Source organism: Pinus tabuliformis, chromosome 1_2 (assembly GCF_031772625.1).
Source record: "Pinus tabuliformis cultivar Carrire ecotype Pingquan chromosome 1_2, CPIR1, whole genome shotgun sequence".
Taxonomy (NCBI): Eukaryota; Viridiplantae; Streptophyta; class Pinopsida; order Pinales; family Pinaceae; genus Pinus; species Pinus tabuliformis.
Window position 1 is genome coordinate 95,407,380 of NC_142298.1, and position 15,122 is coordinate 95,422,501.

The 15,122-nt window shown below is 30.5% G+C and overlaps 1 pseudogene; it reads left to right on the plus strand.

Annotated features, from left to right (window-relative positions):
• Positions 1–979: 979 nt before the first annotated feature.
• Positions 980–1,968, plus strand: LOC149204641 (glutathione S-transferase U17 pseudogene; annotated as a pseudogene).
• The last annotated feature ends 13,154 nt before the right edge of the window (positions 1,969–15,122 follow it).

A 15,122-nucleotide genomic window follows, 5' to 3' on the forward strand; every position in this document is an offset into this window, starting at 1 on the left:
AAATTCTAAAATACTAACAATACTAACGTTAACACTATAATGCTAAAAGTATATATATATATATATATATATATATATATATATATATATATATATATATATATATATATATATAGATTAATAAAACTATTAGAAGTAAAGTATTATAGTTATGAATATAATATTAAAGTAGATTATAACAATTTACAAGGAAAATAAATATAATATTATAAATAAAATTATGTAATGGATTAGGGTAAGGGGAACAAAGGAACCGTGAAAATAAGAGGATAGTGGGACCTCGAGCAGCCTCCTACTCGTGTCAAGGCCACCCTCTTTGCTCATGTTATTTTTAAACATCTACTTTCTTTAAAGCGTAGACTCCTTTATCTCATCATATTGTTCTCCTTTATCCTATTTCAAAATGTGACGCACATATTAGCCCTTTATGATAAGGGCGTTATCCTATTTCAAAACGTCAAGCACATATTTAGCCCTTTGTGATAAGGTTAAAAGGGAAAGGGATAATTGTTATATTTATATGCTGTTGAATTATAGTTTGAACACCAAAAAATCACTAATGGACCATAATTAAACATATATATATATATATATATATATTAATTTAATATGTAACTTAACAATAATCATAAAATTAAATTATTTTTTTAATGATAATTTATCATCATTTCAAAGTCCAACAGATGATTCTCATTATTATAATTTATCCCAATTCTAAAGTCCAGATTGTATTATTATAATTTTTCACACTCTAAAGTCCATATCTACCAGCCCGACTTTGTTGCGGGCCGGTCGATGTGCCACACACAGAATCTAACCATTACTGTGAAACGTGGGCGACTCCTGACCTGCTTGCGGGACCGGACCAAGTTAGCTTTCGTGCTTGTTCACGACTCTTGCAAGATCTATCTCTGTTTATTTGCACCGAGTGGGTATATCGTACTATAGAAAACTAACGGAGACACACAGTTGAAAGCGATTCAGCGTTGCAGCAATGACGACGGCGGCTTCTAGAAAAGAGAGGCAAGTGAAGCTGTTGGGCTGGGGGCGCAGTCCTTTTGTGGCGCGGGTTCGCATAGCACTTGCTCTTAAAGGGATAGATTATGAGTTCAACGAAGAGGGTTTTGAAAGTAAAATCGAGTTGCTGCTGCAATCGAACCCTGTTCACAAAAAGGTTCTGGTGTTCGTTCACAATGCAAAGACTGTTTGCGAGTCGATAATTATTGTGCAGTACATAGACGAGACGTGGGACACAAAGGCGCCATTTCTTATGCCCAAAGATCCATACGACCGAGCCATTGCCCGCTTCTGGGCTGCTTTTGTAGACAATAAGGTAACTTAATTCGATCATTATAAGGAAACTTAATTTACTCATTATAATGCGAATTATATCTGGCTGCATCGATCCTTAAGTTACCTGCTCTTTGGGGTTTTCGAAGTTTCAACTCATATTTCTTATTCTGTTTCTAATACAAATTACTCAAAAGTGTCAGACGAGTTTTGGCGGGACAGGTTGAAGAGCAGCAAAAAGCGGTGGAAGAATCGTTGCCAAACTTTTTCTCGTTGGAAGATGCTCTGCGAACGAGCAGCTGCTCGGGAAAAGCGTATTTGGAGGAGATGATTTTGGCTTGGTTGACATCGCATTGGGTGGGTTGTTGGTATATATCAAAAACGTCCAAAAGGTTACTAATATAGTTTTAATCGAACCCGAGAAGATGCCGCTGTTAAGTGCATGGATAGACGGATTCTCTGAGACCGATGGAGGGAGACAAGTTTTGCCTGATCAGACTATGGTCTTCGATTATGTGCCTGCCAATAGAGCAAAATCTACGTAGCACTTGCTGGCAATTAGGGGAAGCCACGTTGGCCATATAAAATCAAAACAGATAAATAATACTTAGATGGGTGTTAACTTGGCGGCCTAATCATGTAAGGAAAAATTATTTTTGCAATTAAGCTTAATAAAATTAGGACGCGTATGTCAGATTTAGATTGGTGTGATCCTGGATCCGTAAGCTGTTGGGAATTTAATTTCAGTTATCAGAATCTTGGAAGATTAAGAGAATGAAGTTCTTATAAATTGCGAAATATTATTGAATTTCCTGTAATTTGAACCTTATCCCAATGGGATATGGTTTTTAGAATATAATTTCTTCCTATCTTGAAATTTCATTAAAAACAAAACAGTTTTATGGGAAAGCAACTCATTATTATTTTAGATTATATAAATGCATTTAGCTGGAACTTTATTAAAAACATAACAATTTTTTGAAAAAATAACTCATTATTATTATATACTATTTTATAATTTTATAAATGTATTTAGCTTAAACCATGGAGTTATGTTTTGTATGATTTTATGGGAGTGTCTTAAGATTGTTTTTGTTTGAGTAAGAGTGTGTTTGGTTGTGATATAAGATGTAAGAAGGTATATGGGAGGAGTGAAAGTTTACTTTTTATAAATCAAAGTGTGTATTTTCATGTGGGGTAGTTTTCTTTCAATGATGAGTCAGTGTATATTACTAGTTTGACAAATTAGTTAGTTTAACAAATTAGTTATGACTAGTGTAGATCCATCTTAACTCTGATGTATCAAGCGGAGAGAGGGATCAAATCTCTTGAGGTGCAAACTTCTTTTTTGAGTGCAAAACATGAGGAAAGGTTTGCACCTTGAGAGATTTGATCCCTCTCGAAGCTTCATAGATTCAGAGTTAAGATGGATCTAGGCTTGTTTCACTGGTGTGCGGTGAAATAAAATGTAACGAACATATGATTAATTTTATCAATAATATGTAAATTCATCTAATATTAACATAATCATTTTAAATATGCTAAATATGTCTCATATTAATCTGTCATTTTAATTTTAAAATATGCATAGTTACATGAGTTTGTTGAGATGATAAATATTGTTAATAACTTTAATGATGAAAAATGATAAAATAAAAATTTTAAATGTAAAGTGACAATGTAATAGTGTTGAATGATAGAAAATAAGAATAATAAGAATATATTCAATTACAAATACTCTTGATTATGATTAATCTCAAACTATCTTTTTCTACTATTGCTCTTGTTACATTTGTCATATTTTCATATCGAGTATAAGAAAAGAACACATTAAATTGTAAACCATTTAAATCTTTAGCTTGAGCTATTGTAGTAAACATCATACCTTGTCTCTCTTTCTCTCAGATATTAATAGGTTGAAATACTAATAGGTTGTCAATAATTTTTTGTGCTTACATTGAAATCAATGCACAATGTTAACCAAACACTTTAAGATTAATGTACCATCATACATCCAATTACAACAAATCATAAATCAACATTTACATTGAAATCAGTGCATCTAATGTAAACAGTGAGATAAGATTAGAAAACAACATTTACACTAAAATCAATGCATCTAATGCAAGCTAACAAATAAGATTAGAAATCAAAATTTACACTCAAATCAATGCGTCTAGTGCAAGTAGACAAATAGGATTATAAATGAACACCTACAGTAAAATCAATGCATGTAGTGCAAGTAATCAAATATGATTATAAACCAACATGTACACTGAAATCAATGCATCTAGTCCAAGAAATAAAATAGGATTAGAACTGACCATCTACATTGAAATAAATGCATTTAGTGCAAGCAATCAAATAGGATTAGAAGTCATCTACATTGAAATCAATGCATCTAGTGCAAGAAATGCAATATTATTAGAAATCAACATCTACGTTGAAATCAATGCATCTAGTGTAAGAATCAAATATGATTAGAAATCACCATCTACATTGAAATCAATACATTTAATGCAAGCAATCAAATAGAAATAGAAATCGTCTACATTGAAATCAATGCATTTAGTGCAAGCAATCAAATATCATTAGGAATCAACATCTACATTAAAATCAATGCATCTAGTGCAAGGAATCAAATTGGAATAGAAGTCATCTACATTGAAATATATGCATATAGTGCAAGTAATAAAATATCATTAGGAATCAAAATATACACTATAATCAATGCATCTAGTGCAAGCAATCAAATAGGATTAGAAATCACCACCTACACTAAAATCAATGCATCTAGTGTAAGAAATTTTCTTCCTTCTCTCTGCTCCTTCTATATCTATATCTCCCTCTATCTCTCCTTCTTTGCCACTCTATCTCAATCCCCAAAACACATATGCTCTCTCACTCCATATCTATCAATCTCTCTATCCCTCCCTCCCTATCTTGATCTCTCTCTTTTTCCCTCTCTTCACTTTCCATCTATATCTCTATCTCCCACCCTCTTTCTCCAATATATATATATATATATATATATATCCCTCCCTTATCCTTTCCCTCTCTCTCTCTCTCTCTCTCTCTTCCCCTTCTCTCCCTCTCCCCCGCTTCTATCTCTCTTCCCTCCTGTTGTCCTCTCTCCCTCTCTCTCTATCTTTATCACTCACTCTCTCTATCTCCATGTTTCTCTCCCTATTTATTTATTCTTACCTTCCTTTCTCTCCCTTTAAAACTCCATATCTCCTTCCATGAATCTCTCCACTCTCTTGCATCATGTCTCCCTTCCTTCCTCTCTCTCTCCCTCCCTCTCTCTCCAAGTCTGTTAATATATCCCTCCCTCTCTCCTCTCCCCTTCTCTACCCCATTATTTTCATCTCTCCTTCTTTGTCTATTTATATCACCCCCAATCATACACACACTCTTTGCACCCCTGCCTTATCACTTACTCTCTCTCTCCACTTATCACTCTCTACGTATTTCTTCTTCTCTCCCTTTGCCCCTCCAACTCTATCTCCATATCCCTACCTCTCTCCTCCTATCTCCATCCATCTCTCCTCCTCTCTCTCGAGTATGCTCTCTCATATTTCCTCTCTCTCTCCCTTTATCTCCTAGCTCCCTCTCTCATCCCCCATCACTTTCACTCTCTGGATTTTCCCTCTAATCCTCTCTCCTCCCCCATCACTCTCACTCTCACTGTCACTCTCTCTCTTGATTTTCCCTCCAATCCTCTCTCTTCCACCATCACTCTACTCCTCTCTCTCCAGTCATGTGTCTCCTTACTCCTCTCTCTCCCTTTCTCTTCTACCTCCCTCTCTCTCCCCCACCACTCTCTCTCTCTGTCTCTATCTTTGCCATCCAATCCTCTTTATCACTCTCTTTGTCATCCAATCCTCTCTCTCTCTCTAACTATGTTACTATATTCCTCCGCATCTCCTTCTTTCTCCTTCTTTGAGTCTTTATCTGATCCCTAAAAAAGCACTCTCTCTCTCCATCCCTCCCTTGTCACTCCCTCTCTCTCCGCTTCTCACTCTCTATGTATTTCTTCTTCCCTCCCTCTCTCCCACTTCAACTCCACATCTCTATCCCTCCCTTTATCCTCTCTCACAAGTCCTCTCTCTCTCTTTCTGTCCTACTTTCCTCTCTCCCCCATATCTCTCTCTCTCTCCCTCGTCCAATCCTCTCACTATCTCCCTCCATCCCTCCTTCGCCCTCTCCCACCTCCATCTTTTTGTCTCCCTTTCCTTCTCTTATCCTTCCCTACCTCTCTCACTTCTCTACCTCTCTCTCTCTTCATTCATCCTCTCCCCTCTCCTTCAGTTTATCTCCATCTCTCCCTTCTCACTCCCCTATCTCTCCACCTCTGTCACTCTATGTCTTTGTTCTTCCCTCTCATATAGATTACAAATATATTACAAGACTATTACAAAATACATTACCATATATATTAAAATTAACTTATTACAAGTCTATAATATATTACAAATAAAACACTAAAATAAATGCATATTACAAATATATTACAAAACTATTACAAAATATATTAAAATTAACATATTACAAAATTATGGTAATGTGGGATTTGATAGATCCATAATTAATTCCCTTAGCATCAATGATTAATAGAGCTCGATGCTAAGATTAATACTTCATAAAATCTTATAGATTATGGTATATTAACAACTTTGGTTTGCATCTCATTAAGATTATAACCTAATCCATTGATTAATTAATCTTAATTTCTTAATTAAGTCTATTCCAACTTATCTACTAACACTTAAATCTACCTCCATTACTTAAAAATATTAAGGGTTATAGTTTATTATAAATTGTAACCTTTAATGTTTTTAAGACAAGTATAGAAAAGCATCTATCTTTATCTTTTTCAGCTATTTGAAAAGTCATCAAGTGAAATTTTCTTCTTCCTTTTTAATATTTACATTCATCTAGATTAATCTTAATTGCTTAATTAGGTCTATCTAATTTGAAAAGCTAGTTTTTCATGAAAAGAAATTGTATTGAATTCCTATTTTTAGGATTATTCAAGAAAACTCACTGGTAATGATTTAGGAGAGATTTAGTTAGAAAGACGTCAACATTAAATTACTTAGATTAAATTTTACACGTTACATTATATTTACATGTTTACTTTTTTACACTAGATCTACCCCATATATTTACATTTACATTTACGTGTATTAGGTTTTACATTACTTTACATTGACGTTTACCTGTTTATGTTTTTATTTATTTTTACATTTTATATATTTACATTATTTTTATTTACGTTTACATTTACATGAAGACTGTAGAAGGCCTCTCGACCCAATAAATTTTCTCACTCTATTTAAAAAAAACCTTTATAAAAATTCTACCCAAATATTTTATAATTATGTCATTATTTTGATAAAAATATTTATATTTTTCTTGAAATGTGAGGCTCCTCACATTGACTTATAATCGCTGCCTTCCACGAGAGGGTATAAGGCATTCCTTTTGCGTTGAATATTGAATTAACTCACGTTGACCAAAAATCAAACAATTATTTTATAAGGTATACATTGTAAACTAAATATAATTTATTTTTAATTCTATGTATTTAAGTTTTGATTGGTTTAAAGAGCTTAAATCTTATTCCGTAATTGAATACTGTTTGCAGCGATGTGTTCAGTGAATACAATGTACAAATATAATGTACAATTTGCCCCAGTATCAAATCAAATAAAAATGATAATATCTTGGATAAGCCCTAAGTTGCAACGAGAACCGTGGTCGAACCATTTTGAGCAAACCGTTGTTTGGAGAACCGGTGAACCGTTGCATGTCGCTTGCAGCCGGTAGAGCAAAGACCTGCAGCTTGTTGAATGTCCTATAGCACGTGAAAACTTGCAGGGTATTCGCGTAGTAGCGTGTGGAGGATCAAATAGTAGACTCGTGACCAGACTCGTGTTATAGATCGTTGATTTTCTTTTTTAAATTCATTTGAAGGACCGCTTGTTTTACGTTAAAGTGCATACGCATAAGCTCCAAGGCTGTCTGTATCTATTGGAAGAGGGTACTGCATGAAGCATCCTATGTTTGTGATCGTTGTGGTAAAGTCTGAATGAACAGCTTAATATGAATTTAAAAATAAATAAATAAATAAGATCGTACTGTATGGAGCATTCTATGATTGTGATGGTTGTGGTGAACAACTTAATATGAATTTAAAAAGAAATAAATAAATAAAGTTTTTTTAAGTGCTTGCCTATCAAAGAATATGTTTTCCATTAAACAAGTTGTCCTCTAGTAATTGATATTCGTATTTTTAATAATTTATTTTACAGAAAAAAAACTACTCAAAAATGAAAAACTTTAAAATGATTATCGTGAAAAGTTTGACCACATTGTTTCAGAGAGTTTATTTGAGATTTGATTGGTTTAGAGAGTTCAAGTTTTATTTAGCCATTATTTTTTAGTAGCAGAATGTTGTTTGTAGCGATGTATTGAGTGAATTTCCACAAGAAACTCAAGTATATAATTATTTTGAAAATTAAACTACTATATATTTACTTCTACTTAAATAAACAATTCTTATGGCAGTGTGAGAATAATCTTTTCATTTCAACGTTTTACATTTGTGTTGCTTATCAGTTTGGTGCATTGACCAAGAAGTAATTATGTGCAAATTTAAACCAAGATTTGATGGTACACAATTAAAAATTGCACTGTACATGTGGATGGTGAAGTACACCTCATCTCTTATGCTAAATCAACATTGTGTTTGTATTTATAGTAAAATGCACGGATCTTGAACTTCCATGAAGATTAATAATACTCAACAATGTATATATCTTTTATTTACATTCATGCACAATTCTTGGCCAACTAATATCATTAATAGTAAAAAGCTTTGTACGATCCTCCCTTGAACATTACTAATACTAAACAACCTAAAAGGAGGATCATAATCAAAATAAATATACTTCAAAAAGAAAATCTGGACAAATTGTTTAGACATAAATGGTGCTCGTCTTTTATTACTCTTAAATTTAAACTAAATTATAATATATACATTGTTAGTCATTTTCAAGAATATTTGTTGCTTGAAAATATGGACATCACTCTTTATTTAATTTATTTTTAATTTTCTTCCCCTCATAAGCTATAGATATTTTAGCTATGTTTGTGGTCAATGATCTCAACATCTTAAACACTTCAATACTAAAACACATTTTAGTATCTTTCTCAATAGGCCTCCCTTATATTCCATCCAAGGAATTATAATGTATAAGTGCATCCAAGGAATTTTAAGTATAAGTGTCTCCAAATATTTGTAATCAATAAATTTTTTTTGTTGATTTAAAAAAGGTTTCACAATCTTTATTAATTTTTCCGTATTATTTGTACATCTAAGATTTAAAAATTAATTTTATATATTGGCAAAGGAATATAAAAATTCTACTCATTAATATAAAAAAAGTCCAATGTCTTTGGTCAACTTTATCATCGATCATATTATAGTATTGAACTTATTATTAAAGTTTATGGTAATAAATTTATTTTTGAGGTTGAAAATTGACCTAAATTATAATGTAATATTAAAATTTATATTTTAAATATTTTATTTTTTATTTAAAAAAAAAAAAAATATATTTTTTTTAAATTGTGTTTTAAATAAATAAATAAATATTTTTTAAAAAATTAAAAGTTTTTAACTTACAATTTTAATCATTTTTAACTATATTTAAAATAAAATTAATTAAAATTGTATGTGAAAAATTCAAAATTTAAATTTAAATTATATTTTCAACTCTTTGTTTAAATGATTTTTTTTCCAAATTCAATACAATAAAAAAAATTAACTACAATTAAAATTTAGTAACCCAATAAAAATAACAATTTATTTTTTAGTTGTCAAGATTTATTGAAAAACATTATTTATTTATGAGTGGAGATTTGCATAGTTATAAATATTATCAAATGATTTCTACAGATTTCACATCTGAAATATTTCGATAATTATTTATTTATTTACTAATGGCCGCATGCAAAAAGTGAATCAATTGAATTTGGTTTTCTTCAGTATTTCTTGATTTATTTAGTTTAATTTAGCCATATCTAAACCAAGGGGCAATGAACCGCTAACTACACAACCTTGTTTAAAAAAAATTAAGTGGATTTATTTATTAATGGGTGAATGCAAAAATAAATCAACTGAATTTGGTTTTCTTCACTATTTTTTCATTTATTTACTTGAATTTAGCTATATCTAAACTAAGAGGCAATGAACCGCTAACTATACAACCTTGTTTAAAAAAACATTATGAAATTGCCAGGGCAAAACTAAAATTAATTATATTCTATAATTACGTCATTATTTAAATAAAAATATTTGTATTTTTCTTGAAATTTGAGGCTCTTCACGTTCACTTATTTATACATTCTTATTAAATCTTGAATCTCGTTGACATGAAGTAATATAATGAAGATGAATTAATATAATCAATTAAACACTTTACAAAATGAACTTTCAATATTGTAGTGCTGGAAACTAGCAGGGGATAATACCAAATTAAAAGTATATATATATGTGGGGGTGAAATTCATATTAATTTGGATTTAGTAAAAAATTTGTAAATTTTTTTATAGTGCAATATTACATATTGAAATTTATTATTTTTAATAATAATTAAATTTATTTATCTTCAATTTGATTGGTTAGGGTCTTATTTTTTAACGAAAGCTAGAGTAATATTCTCATGTCTTATTTTATATTGCTTTTTCATCTTGTCAATGTTGTGGTGGTGGTTATATAATTAGTTTAATTTTATTTTAATTTTAATTTGGAAAAAAAAAATCGAAATTCCAAGATTACATAATGCATATATGATGTTGTTTTTTTTAGTTATATATGTTAACATTCTAAGAAAATAAGCCTCCTAACTTACATCAAATCATTTTTATATGAAAAATTATTAACTTAAATTAGGATATCTACTATATAAATGACTCATTTTCTCTTTATAATAAAATTTAAGTTTTAAAATTATTATATAACATAAATATAAGTTCCTAGAATGTAACACAAATGATTTCTTTATAACCTAGATATATAATATTCTAATCATCACTTTCTATACTTTATCACGTCAATATAGCCAAATTCCAACATGAATAATGTACATACAAATTTCTAATGTATTATTACATAAAACCATATTTGTGAAAATAAGGATAAATAATAAGATACTTATTTATAAAAACAGTAAATTTAAATAATATATATGTAAGTTTTGTTGGAAATAATACTGAGAGGGGGGGGGGGTGAATCAGTATTATCAGATCATTAAAACTTTCTCAATGCTCAAAAACATATATGCTACTTCAGTTAAGTGAACCCGCGTGTACACGCTTTTGTGTCTAAAGCAACTAGCGTATATCCAGAAATCTTATGATTCAGTTAGCTTATCTTCAGTAAATGCATCAGGACATTATTAACCATATTATCAGTAAACAGGTGCAGTATAACAGAACAGATCATCACACAAAAGCCACACACATGAACACAAAGATATAAGGTGGAAACCCAATGTGGGTGAAAACCACCTGCTGCAAGTCATCTCAATCTTCTTCTTAATAAGAAAATCCTTTTACAATATTTGTACTGGTGCAGTCTTATACCAGTACGGGAGCTACAACCCCCTTTGCTCTTGTACTAGTCGATCCATTTACTAGTACACGGGCTGCTACCTGCTACAATGCTCCAAAGATCTCCCTTAGCTTTTGTACTAGCTTAGATACTAGTACGTAGGTGCTTGCCTACAATCTTCTCTCCTCCAGGTACCACGTTTCATCAATTTTCAGACTGGATACACTGAAGCACAACACATAATCTGAAAGGCCATTTTTCATCCAATTTTCATACTGGACCCATAACTATCATTGAAGCTCAAAACAATCATCAAACTCTGAATCACTGAAACCCTGTTAACAACACCGTCACCAGAACACAAAGCAGACACAGAACTCTGTAATAACCATCAGACCCATGTGCAACTTCAAATATCAAGCTTTACAATGTATACGCTACTTCGATGAATCAAACCCGCGTGTATACGCGCTTTTACCAAAGACAAACCGCATACAGATCTAAAAATAATTTCTCATAACTTGCAGCTGTATCAGACATCAGTCATACTCATAACACTTATAGAACAATACATGCGTCAGTATGTAGATCTAGAATAAGCATCATAAAGATAGTTCATTTCAAACCATTTGATCCTGATCTCTCCTTAGATCTTGTTCTCAATCACCCGGTGAGATCCCTCCTTAGCTCAAATCAAGCAATGCATCATCAACCCATAACCTGCATACTGGATCTCATACTTCTTCAGATATTCAAGACATTTCGGATACCCTTGCCTAATGATTTCCTTCTCCTTATATAGCCTTAGGCCTTGTTCAATACCAAGAGCCAAAACCATAGAAATCCAATACCATCAACTTCAAAACTAGGGATCAACATGTCCGTCGAGACACCAAGGTCCAAAACCATAGGCACAACTTCCAAGGAATAACCGCCGTGGACCAAAGATAAGTTTTCCACATACACGCGCTTTTACTCAAGCCAACCTGTGTGTACACGCGACTTGATATATAGCGAACCTACGTATACGCGACTTGGTATATAGTGAACCTACTTGTATACGCGACTTGGGCTTAATGAACCTGCGTGTATGAACTTTCTCTTCTTCTTATAGTCTGATCATCAATTCCTTGCTGCTGACCTTCTGCACTATGATTTGTCATCAGTGTGGTTTGCCATCAAGGACAACACTTATCTCTTAATGCCAACAATCTCCCCCTTTGGACTTCATGGCAAAGCTAACTTGTCACACTTAGAACTATCATTTGATTCCTTTGAGCTGTCCTCCATCAGTCACATCTGATATCTCTTCTGAAGATTCATCCAGTTATACATAAGTGAGATATTCTTCTATGAGAGGGTTGCCATCAAGTACAACACATGCATCATAATGCCAACAAGTTTTGTTTTATATGATAATATATTTATTAATAAAAGATAATTTTATCTAATGCATTTTTGAACCATATGAATACAAATTGGCTTTTCTTCTCTTTATTCATACATGTAGAAAAATATTTGAGATAAATAAAAAATCTAAATTTTACTTCACATGCTTGTTTATATGCTCTATTACATATTAAACTTTTCTCTAACACTTTGATATTCTTCTTTTAAATATTTGGATTCCTTTCACACTGAAAAGGATGAATCTAAAAATTAAAAATACATATAATTTTTTTTTCTATTTGCTATTAGATGCTAAATCTGCCTAAAATTGTCGTGCCCTTTGAGACATTGTCAAATCAAACTTGTGCTACAAGGCTTTCCATTATATTAAATATATTACCTAAACATAAACTAAGTGGTAGGGACTAGCTACTATGTAGTACTTGTTATTGCATATATATATATATATATATATATTGCGTTAGAATTTTGTGATATAACTTTTTTATTATATTTTGAATTTTAAGTTTTTAAAATGAATTTTTGAATGTATAAATCGATTCATTAGTCTACAAACTTTTGAGACACACGATTTCCACAAATCATATAATTGAAAATTAAAATTACAATTTTGGCATGAATATTTTTTCCGCTAAAATACCATAATTTTTTATTGCAAAATCTTAAAATTTTAATATTTCAATCACAATTTTAATATTAAAAATATATTAGCATCATTTAAAAAACCATGAACCACCACAAATTCAACAACTTGACAACTATAACCTAGTTTTTTTTTACATTCCAACTAAATTTAACCAAAAATATACCCAAAAAACTAAAACATTCTCAAGGCAAAAATGTTTCCTATTTCAAGTACATGAATTTGAATCAAAATTAAATAGTAAAAATACCCAAAAAAAAAAAAAAAAAAAAAAAAAATGAAAATAGGTAACAATCACACTGCTACTAATTTTAATATAATATCTAAGAACTTTAAAATCAACGAATGACTTTCTTGTTTCTTTTTGTTTTGTTCTTTAAATAAGGTAGGTGTCCCTGCAAAGTTTCTTATTTTATTATAAATTTGGTTGGTATACTCTCCTAAACATATATCAATTACACTAATAATTAATTATTATTAAGTATATAATAGGGATTTATTAATAACACTAATAATTATATTAATTAATATATAATTATAATAATTATATAAGTAACCACTAGGTTTTGTAATATTGAGTTTTAAATATTAGGTTTTAATATAAATAAGAATAAGTTAAGAGTTTAACTAAATAAATAAGTTTCAATTAAAAATAAAATTTTATATCATAAATCCAATATTAATATTATAAACTCTAATATATTAGACTCTAGTATACTAAATCCTAATATTGAAATCTAAATCTATATTATAAATCATAATATTAAAATCAATATTATAAATCTTAATATTAAATCCAATATGATAAAATTAATATTATAAATCATGATAATAAATCCAATATTATAAATCATAATATTAAATTCTATATTATAAACCCATATTAAATTCAATATTATAACTCTATATAATAAACTCTTAATTATACACATGTATTAATAAATGTGGTTGAATAATTTTGTAATGTTGCAATGCAAAGTTGGATTAATTGTAATGAAATGTAACATTGCAACAATGATTACCACATTGGGATAAAGTTTGATCATGGTAAAACATTTAAGCAATGACTAGAAAGATTGCCTTTGTTGACTAATGTGTTTGACTATGTTTCACTATGAATATTACTCAATAATAATAATAGGATGTTATGTTTGACCAAATTTGAAGAGTATTGATTGTCAAACATAGTCAACAAATGTAGTTGAACATGGTACCCATGTTAGCAAATGTGGTTGATTAATTTTGTAATGTCACCATGTGATGTTGGATAAATTGTAATATAATGTAAGATTGTGAAAATGATTGTCACATTGTGGCAATGTTTGTCGCAATGGGACATCAGATATATTTTTATACCATTCCAACATCACAACATGTTTGATATGAATATTAATGAATAATATTAATAGTAGATTATGTTTGACCAAAGTTGAAAATTATGGTCGACTATTTAAACATTGACTATAAAGGTTGGCTTTCTTTGACTATGTTGACTATTAATATTCATCAATAATAATTATACGTGATTATGTTTGTCAATAGTTGAAGAGTCTTGGCTGTGAAACATAGTCAAGCATAGTCAACCACAACAGTAAAAGTGGTTGACTAATTTTTTAATGTTTTGAATATATTGCAATGTAATGAAACATTGTGCTAATGATTGTCATATTTTGACAATTTTTTACCATGTTGAACAATTTAAACACTCATTATAAATGCTGACTTTATTTTACTTCGTTGACTAATGCAGTTGACTATGTTTCACTATTAATATTAATCAATAATAATAGACGATTATGTTTGATTGAAGTAAAAGAGTGTAGATAAAAATCACACTTTGAATTAAATGAAGGAGTTGCAGCTCACAGGTGTGTACGGCACCTAAGAGACTGCACTCAAACGAAGAGGAGACTTTCACTCTCGTTCACTCTACATACATCAAATGAATATTACAATATTAAATACATCATTGAAAAATAGGTAGTTGTAGACAACCTCCTAAACTCTAGGAACTAATCCTAAACTAAGGAGATACGTTACAACCATATAACCATTTCTCCATTATTTTTAACTCCCCCCTTAATGGAGAAAGGGTTATTCTGCACTCCTAACATCCCTCTAAATAATTCAAACTTTACTCGCCCTAGAGGCTTAGTA